Raw genomic sequence first — 17,614 nt, forward strand, 5'->3', positions numbered from 1 at the left:
GTTCATCTTAGTATCTTCAGATCCTACCTCAGTAATCAGCTACTAGCAAGTGCTCAATTAACATTTGTTGAAGGAATGAATGAATGGAACACATGATGTACTTTAGCCTCAAATCTTGCAAGTTTCATGAATATAAGGTATGATGTTGCATAAAACAAATGAATTTTCTAATTCACCATTTTTGACAATTTTTTAAAAAGATTTATTTATTTATTTTGGAGAGAAAGTAAGAAAGAGACAGAACGAGTGGGGGAGGGGCAGAGGGAGACAGAGAGAGGGAATTTCAAGCAGACTCCCCTCTGAGCATGGAACCCAAAGTGGAGCTCCATCCCAGGACCTTAATATCAAGAGTCAGATGCTTAACAGACATAGCCACCCAGATGCCCCCATTTTCAACAATCTGATATTTTGTAATACTGAATCTATTTAAAGGAGCATAAATGTTTCCTTCTTTTCTTTTTATTTTTTTTATTTGATGGTGTGTAATTTTATTCCTTGGACATTGTATTTTCAAACTAAATGCTTTTATTTTTTATTTTTTTTAATCAGTTGGGAACTGTGTTTTTATTTTTATTTTTTTAATTTATTTTTTATTGGTGTTCAATTTACTAACATACAGAATAACCCCCAGTGCCCGTCACCCATTCACCCCCACCCCCCGCCCTCTTCCCCTTCCACCACCCCTAGTTTGTTTCCCAGAGTTAGGAGTCTTTATGTTCTGTCTCCCTTTCTGATATTTCTCACACATTTCTTCTCCCTTCCCTTATATTCCCTGTCACTATTATTTATATTCCCCAAATGAATGAGAACATATAATGTTTGTCCTTCTCCAACTGACTTACTTCACTCAGCATAATACCCTCCAGTTCCATCCACGTTGAAGCAAATGGTGGGTATTTGTCATTTCTAATAGCTGAGGAATATTCCATTGTATACATAAACCACATCTTCTTTATCCATTCATCTTTCGTTGGACACCGAGGCTCCTTCCACAGTTTAGCTATCGCGGCCATTGCTGCTAGAAACATCGGGGTGCAGGTGTCCCGGTGTTTCATTGCATCTGTATCTTTGGGGTAAATCCCCAAGAGTGCAATTGCTGGGTCAGAGCAGGTCTATTTTTAACTCTTTGAGGAACCTCCACACAGTTTTCCAGAGTGGCTGCACCAGTTCACATTCCCACCAACAGTGTAAGAGGGTTCCCTTTTCTCCGCATCCTCTCCAACATTTGTTGTTTCCTGCCTTGTTAATTTTCCCCATTCTCACTGGTGTGAGGTGGTATCTCATTGTGGTTTTGATCTGTATTTCCCTGATGGCAAGTGATGCGGAGCATTTTCTCATGTGCATGTTGGCCATGTCTATGTCTTCCTCTGTGAGATTTCTGTTCATGTCTTTTGCCCATTTCATGATTGGATTGTTTGTTTCTTTGGTGTTGAGTTTGAGAAGTTCTTTATAGATCTTGGAAACTAGCCCTTTATCTGATATGTCATTTGCAAATATCTTCTCCCATTCTGTAGGTTGTCTTTTAGTTTTGTTGACTGTATCCTTTGCTGTGCAAAAGCTTCTTATCTTGATGAAGTCCCAATAGTTCATTTTTGCTTTTGTTTCTTTTGCCTTCGTGGATGTATCTTGCAAGAAGTTACTGTGGCCGAGTTCAAAAAGGGTGTTGCCTGTGTTCTTCTCTAGGATTTTGATGGAATCTTGTCTCACATTTAGATCTTTCATCCATTTTGAGTTTATCTTTGTGTATGGTGCAAGAGAGTAGTCTAGTTTCATTCTTCTGCATGTGGATGTCCAATTTTCCCAGCACCATTTATTGAAGAGACTGTCTTTCTTCCAATGGATAGTCTTTCCTCCTTTATCGAATATTAGTTGAAAATGTTTCCTTCTTTAGGTCCCCTTTCTATTGATGGTACCCACCATTCTACCAGACTCCCCAGCAGGAAATTCTAGAATCTTCTTTGACTCTTTACATATCACATCGACCAGTTGCCAAGCTTTAGTTTACAAAGTCTCTCAGATCTGTCCCTATTTCACTTCTACTCAAATAATTCTGTCATTATCATGCTTGAATTCTGACCGGGGTTCTTAGATTTCTCTCCTTCCAAGACCGCAACCACCATAAAGTTGATGTGCACAGGGAACCACTGTGGCTATCTCTTGCAGATTGCGTACCTTCATTTTTACCAGTTTCCCTACCTCCTGGCTGGCTGTCCTATAGGAAGGCTCATGTTTTTACTGGTCACTATACCCCTTCTTGTTTTTATGAGTCTCCTCCTCCTCTCTTGCCTGGAAAACTTCTTTGCTTCATATCCATATATGCTGCTCTATCCTCCTGCAATGTTTTCTTGAGACCCCAAGTGTATCTTGAATTCTCTTGTTGGGTGTCCCATCTGCAGCCTATATTATGGGCAATCTATAATTTGTAATAACTTTTTGCTTGTTTTGTGTGCTCATCTCTTTGTAAGACCATGAGCCTTTTCTCAGGGACTGGTGTTCATTTTATTTGTAAATGACACCAAGCTTACCACAATCCTAGGGCTATAAAAAGTGCTCCGCAAATAAGTTATATCGAACATATGAATATGGCTGTATTTTGTGTGCTTAGAGCAGGGCTTAGCAAATTTTTTATGTAAAGGACCAGGTAGTAAATGTTTTAGGTTTGTGGACTTTATGGTCACTGTCACCACTGGTCACCTCTGCTACTGTAATGTGAAAGTAGCCATAGGCACTGTGTAAATGAATGAGTGCAACTCTGTTCCAATAAAAGTTTATTTATAAAAATCAATTTGGCGAGCAGAAGGTTTCCTGATTCTTGGCTTATAGTGTGGTATTAATGAGGCCCCATATCAAGACCCCTTTAAGTACCTATTGGTAAGCTTAGTTGTAATACTTAATTTCTAACTCTGGCCGACAGCCTTAAAGAGAGTGCATTGTCACTGTTGGAGAACGGATTGAAGCAGAGAGACCCTAGGTGTGGCCTTGCAGATTGTGTATCACACAGCTCCAGAACTGCCACAAGTATAGCCCTCTTGAAAATCAAGTTCTTTCTAGGGCATATGAGTCTTGTCATCTTCCCATTGGTGGGAAAGAAAACTGCTATTTATTTGAGTATCTGCCATGTGCCAGGTATTTTATGTGTTGTCCATTCTTTTAGTAAGTGATAGTATCCTCTGAGGTATGAGTGTTATTTCCATTTTTCAAATAAAGAGACTGAGTCACCAGAAATTAAATAATTTACCCAAGGTCACAGATAGGACCCAATGGATCACCATCAGTCTTTCTGACACCAAAGTTTGTGCTCTTTTTACTCCACCATCATAGAGTTATTATCATAATAAGTCTGGTGCTGCTGCATGAAAAACCAAACAGAAAGTGATGTTCCTGGCAAGGCAAACTGATGTAGCAAGTTGTATTTATGGTCTTATGGTCTCAGTTGAATTTCTGTTGTCAGCCTTATTAATTATTACACTTCTTTTATAGTCATTAGAGCCTGCCAGTGAATAACGCACTGGCATTGTCAAGTGTAGCTAGATCTCAGAGATCTTACTTTGGGAAGAATCACCCTTAGACATACCAAGATTTTTACACAGCAGTAACTGTTACATAGTTGTAGTCTCACTTAAGCTAAAAGGAAATTTAGCTGGGAGCTAGAATAATACATTCTCTCATCTTTCCACTTGTCATGTTCATGTCTGTGTGGTAAACCAATATAAATCTCGCTGGATTTTTAAAACCTGATCATGTCTTCTCTGCACAGATAGCCAACCTCAGGGAAACCCAGTGGTTCAGGGATGATGTTAAAGAAGATGAGATAAGTAATTTGAAATCTCTGTAGATCCAGATTGTATTACTAAGTCTGAAGAGGGTGGAAACAAAACATATTTATTTTAGGACTTTTAAGCTCTAGTTACATAAGGCCAAATAATTGTATTTGCTATTTGTTTTGTCTTCTTGCCATACCATGGTATAAGCTCAGATTCTTTCTTCCTTTCTTTATTGCTATCTTGCTTTTTTCCTCCTTTTTTTTTTCCTCCTCTCTCCCTCTCTCCGTTCATCTCTCTGTCTGTTCATCCAGCCGTCTACTCGTTCATCTGTCCATCTACCCTCCAGGGTTTAATAGTGTTCTATGGGCTGGATTCTCTTGTGGTGCCACCACGTCTGTCTTGTCTGTGCTCTGTTTTTCCCAGTTGTCTTTGACCTATACCTGCATCTCCAAATAGTCATGGTCATTGTCCCAGATAAAAGAACCAAAGTATCCAGATAATTTAGCTTTCATAGCTTATCCATTATTTTCTTATCCAAGCATTCCTGTTGCAAAGATCATGTATTGCTAGATTGAAGATCCCAGGAGGTGCAGGATAGTGAGAAATGAATCCCATTGCACCTGGTGCGTTTTGTAGTGATTTCCCAAAATACTGAATTCAATAACAACAACATTCAAAAAGCACACCACGACTGCCAAGCCATAGAAGTTTGCAAATCCAAAAGATCACTATCCTCTCCTAGTGTTGTATATATGCTAATGTGTCGCACTTTGAACACATGAATACCAGGGACCTGCTAGAGGATGCTTCAGTTTTGGACTAAAAGGCTTCAAAGGCTTCCAGCCCTCTAAATGAGGCTTTGAAGTAGAGGGTGGTGTGATGATGAGAGCAAGCTCATCCCTCTGTGTGGCTATTCTATTATTTCAGGCTTCTGATTTCGAGTTGCAAAGCAAACAAGGCCCTCTGGTGCTCTGACTTACCCCAGGTTATCTTTATAGACAGAAAGGGCTAAGTTTCCAACTAAGCCAAAGATAGAGCTAATCAGCCTGGTTTATTATATATTCAGGCATCTGCAAATTCCTCCTTATTTTGATTTCATTATAATCACAGTGCCCTTTGCCATTGCTTTTTGGTGTTGTAAAAATTAAAGCCTAATGAAGTGTAATGGTTTGATTACATACTGTAGTGGAAACCACTGACTGGCTAACTTCACAGTCATGCTCAACCCTCTTGCTCCTTCCTGCCTCCCACAATAGGGAATGCGCCACATATTCACTTCCCCAGCAATGTGGGCAGCCAACCAAGTTCTAGCCAATGAGATGTTAGTCCTGCTGGCTTTTGGAAAACTTTTCTGCTTTCCCTGATAAAAGGGACACTGAGCTGGTGTCACTTTTTCTTTTTTCTTTCTGTCTTACATGCAGATAAGATGCCTGGAGCTTCTGCAGCCATTTTGTGATGAGTGATAATTATGATGATGAAAAGTCAACATACTAAAGATGATAGAGGTGGTAGAAGGAAAAGACAGAATGAACTCAGTTCCTTGAAGGTTTTATTAGAAAAAGAAGTTCCTATTTGTTTCAACCACTGTTAATTGTTTTCTGCTATTTATAGCTGAAGGTATTCTTGAGCCAAACAATGTAAATATGAGGGTTGCTTTTCTTTTCTTTTCCTTTCTTTTTCCTTTCCTTCTTTCCTTTCCTTTCCTTTCCTTTCCTTTCCTTTCCTTTCCTTTCCTTTCCTTTCCTTTCCTTTCCTTTCCTTTCCTTTCCTTTCCTTTCCTTTCCTTTCCTCTTTCCTTTCCTTTCCTTTCCTTTCCTTTCCTTTCCTTTCCTTTCCTTTCCTTTCCTTTCCTTTCCTTTCCTTTCCTTTCTTTCCTTTCTTTCTTTTTTCAAGTTTTACTGCAGGAGGCATGTTTTAATCACCATTTCAAATAAAGGAGTACAATTTTTTTTTTCTAGAAACAGCAGTATTTTATTCTCCAGGTAGAAGACTACTGAAAACATTGTGACTGCCCCAATTAGAAACAGATACATGAGTACCTTAAAAATACAGAGGAAAAGGAACATGAATTTTCACGAAATCATCCTTGTGCCTAATTAGACAATTGCTTAGAAAAGGTAGCCTAAAAAGAAGCAACGCATGAATATGTTTTCATTTAAGTTCATGCTCTCGACTCTCTCAACTGAGTTTGAATAGTAAAGTGGAGTTAGGATTTCTGGAGCTTTAGGAGCCCATCTTCCCTATACGAAGCAATCAGGTTCTGATGAGGGTGATGTGTAATATGACTTCCTTCTCATGGACTGTCAGTTCCCTCCAGTTTGCCAGTGATGTGCTAAAACAGGAGAGGACAGAGTCCTCCCTTGCACAGTAGATCCATTCACCCGGGAGAGACGACACAGCAAGTACAATCCCTTTTCTCTCTTACCAGAGCTCCATTTCTGACAATGTGGCTCTGCATATTCCTGACAACCAATGTATTTGATCTATTGCACACCACAGAGTGTTCTGGGATTTTAGGAAGCAGGGCCACACTCTTGATAGTGGCATCTGTCCTTGCAGTGTGATCCAGTGATTTAAAGGTATTTGAGCATTCCGTGGTCTTCATATTCCAGATATTCACAGTGCCATCAGGGGATGCACTAATAATATAATGTCCATCTTGTGTAAAAGTTATTTTGTTGTCAAAGGAGAAATAGCCATGAAATTCCTTCAAGGTTTTCCCAGATTTTAAACCATGAATTCTAATTGTCTGTTCAAAAGAGGCAGTAAGGCGGCACCTGAGTGGCTCAGTGGTTTAGTGTCTGCCTTTGGCTCAAGTTGTGATCCCTGGGTCCTGGGATCGAGTCCTGAATTAGGCTCCCTGCAGGGAGCCTGCTTCTCCCTCCGTCTGTGTCTCTCATGAATAAATAAATAAAATCTTTTTTTTTTTTTGAAAAGAGGCACTAGAGATCTCACAGCTACCATTAGAAAAGCTTAAACAGGTGGCACCTTTACTCTGTCCTTTCAAATTTCCTGAAACACTGTCCACTCTGAATCTTCCAGGAGGGTTATTTCTAACTTCTACTTTTAGCCACATGACCCAGTTTTAACTGCACATAACTAGTCTTCTACTTAGTCAATGAACATATCTATAAAATACTGAATCTGGCTTCATAAATCTGACCTCTGTGATCTTTGTGGGGTGTTTAATGCATTGTTCAGTAATTAGTGATGCCACCAGGATACATACAAACAAATGTAGCATTTTCACTGAACACTATCTCACTTATTTCCTCAGAGTAGCATGTTTAATATACCTTTCTCAGGGTTTCCAAGGGTACCTTAGACTATTAGAAAACCATGAAGTTATAAAAACACTATAAGAAGTTTTAATGGAAAATATTTTATAACACACATGTCAATCACTTAATGTTAGTAACACATACAAATAATAAGAAATTCTGGGTAATTAAAGTCCATAAACCTGCACCTTTTACCCATCACCAATATCTTGCTTTTCTCTGAATCAGGCATATGAGTTCTCAGGTATAGTTTTCTTTTCCTTTTTTTTAAAGATTTTATTTATTTATTTGAGAGAGAGAGTACAAGTGGAGGGGGAGGGGCAGAGGGAGAGGGAGAAGCCGACTCCCCGTTGAGCAGGGAGGCCAAGGGGCGGGGGGTGGGGGTGGGGGGGGTGGGGGGGGGTGGGGGTGGGGTGGCATCAATCCCAGGACCCTGGGATCGTGACCTGAGCCAAGGGCAGAGGCTTAACTGATTGAGCCACCCAGGGGCCCCTCAGGTACAGTTATCTTTATGTTTTTGTGTTCATGGTTTCCTGAGAATCTAGAGGAAATGCCAAGTTGTTTTTTTGTTTTGTTTTTGTTTTGTTCTTGTTGTTGTTGTTGTTGTTGTTATTGTTTGCAATGCCAAGTTTTAGAAGAAGCAAGGAATTTTCTCCTCCATATTTTTTTTGGGCTGGGCAGTACTCTGTCTAAGGAAAGCAAATCACTAAGTCTAGTTTTTATGTTACCAGAAGAACTTTATTACTTTTGTTTGGTGTTCCCAGAAAAGCAATTAAATGTGATCAACAAGGCAAGCTTAAGGATTTGTTTAGTTCCTAACACCTCTTTCTCTTTTTATATACTTATATTCTCTGAAGAACCACTGACCTAATTCAGAGTTAAAATAATTCCTCTTATTAAGAATGAAATATAATAAGGATGAAACACAAGTCTGGAGAACTACACACTGCTTAGATGTCATCCTAAAAATGAGGACAATGTGCTTTGAATTCAGGAAGGGTCTACAAGGTACAATCATCTGGTTTCAAGAATGTGCCTTCTCAATATTTCTAGAGCCTTCTATGGGGACCTCAGTTTTAGAAGTCTTCACTGCAACAGAGATGCTTATGTATACTCCTGCCTCCTCTTCTAGGTGGTGAATTTCTGCAGGGCATTGGCAGGGTTTGGTTTGTCTCTGCATTCCTTCACATTTCCCATTGTAAGATTTTATACTCATGTGAAAACTGATAAAAGATTTGCTGAGTTGAATTTTATCTATACAGTTGTAGCTTTGCAATATCTTAATTTTTGGGGTAGGTGACCTCTGAGTCATACATTCAGATTATTTTTAACTCGGCTTCCAAGACTGCCTTAAAAGATCAATTTGTTAGTATTACCAAGCTCTGATTACTTGGTGTTACATAATTATACTGCAATTAAACTAAAAATAAGCAGCATATTTAAATAACTCTAACAGAATTAAGGCGAGTGGGTGATTCACACAAATGTCCCTGCTCTTCTCTTCTTCATGGATAAAATGAAGTGCATCATTAGCAAATGTTGAATCCTTCCAATATTGACTGGCCTCACTTGAGACAAGCACACTTGAAATTTGGAATGATGCAGAAAATAAAATGAGGGCATTATTTTTTCCCTTTCAAATGTGTCTGTAATTAACACTCCTTTAAATAGTAAATTTGAAGTCTGACTCAGTTTTTTAAAAAAATCAGTTATAGTCTCTGAAAAAGAAAACAATAAGAAATTTCTAAAAGTGGCCTTTTCTGGGGAGGAGAATTGGCAGCCTAGGAGCTAGTAAGGGAGGAAGACTTATTTCTCAATGAAACCCCTTTGTGTGCATATATTACTTATTGAAAGATAAACAGACATAAACAAACACACACACAAATTTCAGTATATGTTCTGCTGAAGCAAGCATGGCACACAAATTTCAATACAATTTTGAAAAATAACAAAATGAAAGGACCTGTGCAGCCTGATTTTAGGATTTACTATGAAGTTAAAGTATTTGGGGTAGTGTGGTGTTGGGGTAAGAAGAGCTGTATATGTCAATGAGACAAATACAAACTCCACATGTAGATGGCCGATTAATTTTGACAAAGACTCTAAGCTAGTTTGTTTCAATAACTCAATGTCCCCGAGGGAAAAAATGAATGTTGACATTTATATGATACTTAACAAATTAAACCAAAATAAATCATGGACCTAAATGTATAATCTGAAATGATAAAACTTGGAGAATAGATGGGATAAAATCATTGTGACTTGAGTATGCAAAGATTTCTTAGGGCACAAAAACCACAAAGCATAAAATAAAAATTTGATGAAATGAACTCTATCAAAATGAAGACTTCTGCTTTTTAAAACAATATTAAGATCATGAAAAGCAAACAACTGACAAGGAGAAAATACATGCAAAACATATATCTGATAAAGAAATTGTACCCCACAATATGGGCAAAATATTTAAAGACACACTTCACAAAGAAGATACACATATGGCCAACAAGTACATAAAAGATATTCAACATCAATAGTCATCAAAGAAATGCAAAAAAAACCATAATGGAAAATTGAGATGACTGATAATACCAAGCATTCATGACAAGATAGAGCAGCTGTATGTTGCTAGCCTGAAGGTAAAATTTACTGCTACTTTGGAAAACACGTTGGCCATTTCTTGTAAAATTAAACACACTGTATACCATGGCAATCCCCCTTCTGGGTACAAGAGAAAGGAAAACGTGCACATGAAGACATGTACTTGATTGTACTTGAATGTTGCATTAGTTTTCTAGAGGTTTTGTAACAAATTACCACAAACTATATATGTATACAATGGAATATTACCCATTAGAAACAACAAATACCCACCATTTGCTTCGACGTGGATGGAACTGGAGGGTATTATGCTGAGTGAAGTACGTCAATCGGAGAAGGACAAACATTATATGTTCTCATTCATTTGGGGAATATAAATAATAGTGGAAGGGAATATAAGGGAAGGGAGAAGAAATGTGTGGGAAATATCAGAAAGGGAGACAGAACATAAAGACTCCTAACTCTGGGAAACAAACCAGGGGTGGTGGAAGGGGAGGAGGGCGGGGGATGGGGGGGACTGGGTGACGGGCACTGAGGGGGGCACTTGACGGGATGAGCACTGAGTGTTATTCTATATGTTGGCAAATTGAACACCAATAAAAAATAAATTAAAAACAAACAAACAAACAAATTACCACAAACTAGGTGACTTTAAGCAACAGACATTTATTCTTTCATAGTTTTAAAGCCTAGAAATCCAAAATCAAGGTTTTGACAGCACCATGCTCTCTCTGAAGGCTCTAGGAAAGAATCTGATCCATGAAGTTTTCTCTCAGCTTCTGGTGTTACCAGCAGTCCTTGGCAATTTTCTGCTTGTAAATGCATTACTTCAACTCTGCCTCTGTCATTATGTGGCTTTCTCCACATAATCCAGGACAGGGCAGCCTCCACTTTGCCATGCCCTGATCTTGTGTCTAGATCTCTTCTTTCCTATAAAGACACCCATATGGGATTAGGGCCCACCCCAATGACATCATTTTAACTTGATAACATCTGCAAAGACCCTATTTTCAAATAAGGGTACATTCACAGGTATCACGTTTAGGACATCAGTATATCTTCTAGGGGATACAATTCAACCCGCAGCAAATATTCATGGCAGCTTTACTAAAAACAACTATTTATGGAAACAACCCAGATGTCTGTCAACTGGTAAATGGATAACAAATTGTGGTATATCCATATAACAGACTATTATTCAGCAGTAAAAAGGATGAATTACTAATATGCATAACACACATGAATTTTAAAAATGTTTTGCTGAGTGAAAGAAGCAGACACAATGGAATATATCCCATATGATTTCATATGCCTGAAGTTCTAGAAATGGCCAATCTAATCTATAATGACAAACCCAGATCAGTATTTGCCTAGATTTCGGGGAGAGAGTGTGGGATTGTTCAATTGATTGCAGCTTTATACTGTGGCACTTTTCGTGGAGATAGAAATGTTCTATATTTTGGATTTGGTGGTGGTCATGTAGGTTTATAAGTTTATCAAAGTTCTTTAAACTGAACACTACCAAGCTGAATACATTTTACTTTATATAAGTTATGTCTCAAAAAATTCATTTAAAAACTCACTTGCAAAAAAAAAAAAAAAAACTCACTTGCAAAGGACTATTAAGTAACCTATGGCATAAAGCAAAATTCATATTTGTGAATATGTTCACCCTCTTGTATCTATTTAAAATAAAATGTGGCTATAGCATCTATGGAAGGTGCTAGAAACTACTCATTCACCACTGGGAGGGGAAGGCCTGTGTTTTAGTCTGCATAGCATCATTTTTCCCTTCTCCTGGAAGGAAATAGCATCTCCTTATTTTCCTACTCTCAGTGTTCTGTTCCTTCCTTATTTCAGTCAAATGGTTTTAGGGGGACCTCTGATTGCAACCACTTCTTTCCAATTGCCACCTCCTTGGTCCATTGCCCCTTCACTCTCTCTAACTCCTCCCTCCCACCCTGCTAGTGGGAGCACATTGAGAATGCGGATCTGCAGTAGAGGATAGTAACAATGAACTGGAGCAGAGCCCCAGTGAAAGGAAGAAGACATAGAGAGAGAATGTCTTGGAAGCATGAAGTCTCCGGCTTTGGAAATTTGCCAATTATCCCTTCCTCCTCCTCCATCATTCCTGGGTTCTTGAGCCAATAAATTAATAAAATTTCTGTATTCATTAAGGTAAACTTCTTCCAATTTCAGCCAAAACATCTACATTAGGATTTAGAAAAAATTCTATTAGCTTTTGTCAGGCTGTCTCATATATATATTTATTTCTAGATGTACATACTCTAGACTATATAACATTTTCAAGTTGTCAATGTCCTTCTTCACAAATGTCACCCTGGGTCTGCTCACCTCCTATTACTTTAGAGGTTATGTTGCCTAGCATGTTGGGAATCTGACTTACTTTTTTTTTTTTTCAATTATTTAAGTGATATAAAGTTGAGTTAGACATTTTGGTGATTGCTTTACTTGTGGCTGAATGCTTAGCATGAAGGCAGTGAGTTATAATTAAACCTAAATTTTAAAATATGAATTTCTATCAAGCCGGGTCTTCTTCATTTAATACTTTTACAGATAATCATTTCAACCCCAAAACAAGAATTTAAACTTATTGCTGTTCAGTGGATTTCTATTTTTCTCTCTTTTAATATTTGAGAATCCTATTGTCTCCTTATTCTGTCACCTAGGGCACTCTTCTCAGTTTTGTTTCATCTAGTAGTTTAATAAGCAAAAAGTGGAAAACAATGACTTTTTTTTTTTTTTTTTTGGTACCTATATTAGTTCTGGTGTGTTCCTAAGAGCTTACCTAGATCTGTCAATAATCAGTTTGGGAATTTCCTGGAAGTCAACAGGAAGCTTATGGATTGGCAGCTCTCTGCATGTCTACATGCAACCAATTCTCCCTTTTATTACCATCAGGAAATGTTTCCTATCTTTAGCCTTTTTGCATTTCCTTCATTCTCGAGGGTATTCTGAAGACCACTAATGTGGTTCTCTGGTCACTTTTTCAATGATTTTTGTGGTCATTTTGGGAGCCCAGTAGTTTATACTCATTTAAGGCCACATCGTATTTCCTGAAGAACTCCTATCTGGGTCTTCTGTTTCTTCTAGCTCTAATTTCATTATTCTTAGTGCAGGTGACAGGAACAATGTAAAAATGTAGTTTGACCTACATTACTAAAGCTCTCTGAGCACCATTTTCCCTTTGTGGGACTATGGTGAAGGATAAAAGAAATGATGTAGGGCCACATGGCTGGTGTAAAGTTAAATGATATGGCCCTGGATCTGCTATTCAGGGCAAAGCAATGCCTAGGGCCGGATGCTACTGATAGAGAAGCTTCCAGAGAGTAAGGGGTAGTACAGTTTCTCTTTAGGCACAGGTTCCTACTGCCCAACCTGTTGTTGCCCTGGGTGAATGGCTAAGGACAACTTTCTGAGAAAGATAGGAAAAACCTAGGCTCTATGGGCTACAAAGAGAGAATTCAGGTTTGGGCTTCTGGATACTGAAAGGATGCCCTGTGAGAGCACAAGGGAGCTGGGATCCAGGGACACCAGCTGATCTAGCTTGTCTTCATAAGCACAGTTAGCAAAATTAGCAGATGCTGATGGCCTAATCACATTGACCAACCTGCCCCACTTAACGTCCTTCAAGACTTTTCTTTGACACACAGCAGCATTTAAAAAGCCTCTCATTTTTTGTTCCAGCAACATTGAGGTTGGTTTATACTGGGGTCTCTCTCCCCTTCTGCAGTAGTTTAAATAAAATCTGTCTTGTCATTTTAAAACAAGTATTCAGTGAATAATTTCTCCTTAACAAATAATTCTAATTGTGATTGGTCAGAGATACTGGGGTGCAGGTGAACTCTGTAGAGGGGAGGTGTAAATGGATCCAGCTGTAGAGGGTTGAGAATGGCAGAAGGGAGAAGAAGGAGTTTGAATTTGGCAATAATCTTCATTGAGGACGAGAGGGACAGATGTAGGCCTGGTGACAATATAGTCAGAGTCTTAGATCAGTGAGTTGATAATGAAGATAGCTCATAAATTTGAGTGAACCAACTAGAGGTTTCTAGTGGGTGCTAAAGACACTATCTGTAGCTCTGTTACCCTTTATATCAGTAGTTTAAAAGGCATGAGAATAGCATTCGTAGTGGCATGATTCTGATTCCAAATAAACTCAACAGTCTAAATAAAGAGCTAAAATTATCAGGATGAAATGTGATAGAAAGAAATGTATGCAGACCCTAATATTCCAGGGAGGGCAGGCTACAGAATTTGCATGGAGGGCCTGGTGTATAATGAAAACAGAATTTGTGCAGTCCCAGTGCAAGGCAGGGAAGTCAGTCTCTTTTCACCCAGGCCCACTGCCTCAATTCATGGTGGTGAGCAACCCTCAGGGGATTGCTATCTCTGCTTCAGGGTCTTTTCCATACCTGGATCAAGGTGGGTGAGAGGGTAAATGTACAATGGCACCATGGATCCAGGACAGGGCAGCCTCCACTTTGCCATGCCCTGAGATGCTGTGGGGCACATGCTTTCCCAGAACCTCTGCCCATTGCTATGGGTGAAGGTGGCAGTGGTTGTGAGATGTGGCCTAGAGCCTATCTCAGGGGGTGAGCGGAGGTGAACTATTTGGGAGTCAGGACTCAGGCCTGTTGCATTTGCTCCGTAATCCCACAGATTTAACAAAACAGTACAAAGGCACCCTTAGGTGAGTCCCATGTGACTTCACTGGTCACAGACCCAGGAAGCTGACATTGATTCTGGGCTGGGATGACAGTGTCAAAAGTAGGAATGAGAACTTTTTTTCTGGACAAAGCAATTTGAGCAGATGGATAGTCCTGTAAATAGGAGGAGAAAGAAGCCTGGAATGCAGGTTGAAAACGAACTATAGAGAGCTTTGGAGTCACACATCATCCTGTAGAGGAGAAGCAAAGGAGATCTGAGAGCAGGGGAGTGACAAGGTGAACGAGGTATTTCTGAGGATTAATTCCCAGGGAGATATCGTTTAGAAGCATGTGCCTTTCAACTATTCCTTTTTGTTGTTTTCATACATAAAACTGAAGGGACACTCTTTTGGATCAAAGATGGGCAGTTGCCTGCAAGGCATCTTTCACTTTTTCCTACTGCTTCATGCACAAAATCTGCTGGAACTTTTGACATTTTGCTCTTCCTTTCCTCTGGATTTTCATGCCAGCAAATTAATGTGTAAAATGCCGGCAGAAAATGACTTTCACAGGACAGAATGATCTTGCATTTTTGGTCAGGAGAAGAAGAAAGCAGCAGACTCACTAATTGCTGAATTACAATGAACTTTTCTATGATCCTTTGAATCTCTCAGAGGAATCAAAACAAAACAAAATTAAAGCAATGATATCAAGCAACCAGCTTTGCATGCAGACAACAGGTAGATATTAAAACTGAAACCTCACCTTCGTTCAAAGTAACAGCAAAAAGAATGTGACTTCTCTTCCTGAGGGACTGGTAATAATTTTCATCTGTGTTCTGCTCATCTTAGTAGTAATTTTTTAAACAGGCATTTCCATGGCAAATACACATGCACCCACAGGCACACCCCATAATCTCCTACCCCAGATATAAATAGATTGGAGCTGCCAGGGAATTGGTCATATAGTTTAGACAATTGTTGAGAATTCTAATCTTGTAAGAAAGAAAATCAGTAGGGTGGTGTGTAGCCAGAATAAGGACTTTCATAATGCTGAAAGCATTTGGCAGCACAAACATTTCTGGGCTTTGCCAGAGACAGAAAAATGGATGCAAACTCCTAGTGGAGGAGTTTTATTTTCTCTATGTCATTCCCTCACTTGCATCTCTGGCCTTGAGAAGTCAATTTATTTCCTTTTGCCATGTTCTGTCTGATTGAGAGGCTGAGAGTTCTCCCCCATTTTTCCCAGGCATGTTGAGCTAGCTTCAGCAATGGGGAGCTTGCTTTACCCTCCAGACTGTGTACCACCCCTCCCCCCCACCTTGATCATGTGTTCTATTTCCACTCTTTTGAGCAGTTCTTAAAAATTTGTCAGCTTTTTGGACAGCTCCCGGTCATTTCTTAAGCTATTGCCACTGTACCTTCGTTACTGGGTGCCTTTCCATTGCTTTGACATGATGGTCTTTCTGAGAAAGTGCTAGAGAGGGGGTCAGCTTTGGAATCAGACTGACCAAGATCTTGATCCTGGCACTGACCTTTGTTAGCTTTAACTTTTAACAGGTTACATGGCTGCTCTAACTTTCTCTGAAAATGAGGGTGTTGATGAGTTCCCTGATGAGTTAGTTCCCTGTAGGCATGTTGTGAGCATAAAACAAAATCACATGCATATAAAGCACATGAACACAGTAGATGCATATGAACTGTTACCATGCACCTGATTTGCCTGCCTTCCCTTCTCAACTGACTATAGAATCCTGGGCCGTGAAACTATGTCAGACCTTCCTATAGAGTGTTGCAGGTTTAAAGCCCATGCCCACCTATGACCAGACTTCTCTTCCTGCTTATTAGAAATTCTAAGACAATATGTTTGCTTCTTTTTAAGATATCCCGCACTTTGACCAATTAAAGCTTCTTAGTCCGTCTCTATTGATTGAAACTATCTTTTGTTTCTTCCTTTATTGGGTCAGAGTTGAAATTGTCTTTCAGGCAAGGTGGAACTTGTCCCATTGTCTGTTTTTAGAAGAGTGCCCCTTCTGGCAGATGCCAAGAACCCTTAGAGTATCTTGACCACTGCTCATGTTTTCCTGGGACCCTTTTGTGATGGATTTCAGGAATGGCCGTGTTGCCTATAACACAACTCCACAATCTTTATTTTATTTTTTAAAGATTTATTTATTTGAGAGAAAGTGTGTGAGTACATTGGGGAGGGGAAGAGGGAGAGAATCTTCAAGCAGACTTCCTGCTGAGCGGAGACCCCAACTTAAGGCTTGATCCCATGACCCATGAGATCATAACCTGAGCCAAAACCAAGAGTTGGAGCTTAACCCACTGAGCCACCCAGGTGCCCCTCATGATCTTTATTTTAATAAGTTAGAGTAGACATAACAGCAAAAGGCCCTGCCATCTAATTATTTCCTCAAAGAATGATTTCCCCAAAGAATGATAGTTTGTTGACTATTTTAAAACTAATTGGATTTTGGTAGATATTTTTCAATGACTCCTATTGAATAACAAAACTGTACAACAAAACACATATTCAGCTACTTCAACATAATATTTTGTAGGTCATTTTTTTTTTAAATTTTTTAATTTATTTATGATAGTCCCACAGAGAGAGAGAGAGAGAGAGAGGCAGAGACACAGGCAGAGGGAGAAGCAGGCTCCATGCACCGGGAGCCCGACGTGGGATTCGATCCCGGGTCTCCAGGATCGCGCCCTGGGCCAAAGACAGGCGCCAAACCGCTGCGCCACCCAGGGACCCCTTGTAGGTCATTTTTAATGTAAGTTTTACCAGGGAGTTATATCACTCAGAGTTAAATAGCTATTTTTTTTTTTTTCGGGCCAAAGTGGATATTTTGTAATAGGTACTTAAAGCATTTACTTAAGTTAAAATTATTATGTCTATGTTTTATGCTGTATGGCTTCAATTGTCCATATATTTGTATGTAAGTACAGATCTACACTGAAGCAAATGAAGCAAATTAAAATCTTTTTAGGTCATCTGCATTTGGTAATAAGGTACAAGTCTTCGGTAGGCTCTGCAACTTTTGGCAGAGGTCATCTGTCAAGACATTGGTTGCGCCCCTTACTTTCAATATAGAAGAGCCCTATTACAGAGACTTGTTAAATATAACCTCAAACTCACTGCTGCTTCATTCTTATAAGAAATGCAAATGAGAGATACTGCATTTATGAAGGATTTCCTAGATTATATGCAACTCAATCTCTTTGATACACTAAAATCTCTCCTTGGTTTAAGTTAAAGATTTAAAGAGCCCTATTGCTGAAGATTATACCATCACTTT

The 17,614-nt window shown here is 39.2% G+C and overlaps 1 long non-coding RNA gene across 1 annotated transcript; it reads right to left on the bottom strand.

Annotated features, from left to right (window-relative positions):
• Window positions 1–10,289: 10,289 nt before the first annotated feature.
• Window positions 10,290–15,213, bottom strand: LOC119865890. Its single transcript, XR_005378309.1, has 2 exons — window positions 15,076–15,213; window positions 10,290–10,573 (listed from the first exon to the last, which is right to left on the bottom strand). It is a non-coding gene; the product is annotated as an uncharacterized LOC119865890 (long non-coding RNA).
• Window positions 15,214–17,614: the final 2,401 nt, after the last annotated feature.

Source organism: Canis lupus, chromosome 25 (assembly GCF_011100685.1).
Source record: "Canis lupus familiaris isolate Mischka breed German Shepherd chromosome 25, alternate assembly UU_Cfam_GSD_1.0, whole genome shotgun sequence".
In the NCBI taxonomy this organism is placed as follows: domain Eukaryota; kingdom Metazoa; phylum Chordata; class Mammalia; order Carnivora; family Canidae; genus Canis; species Canis lupus.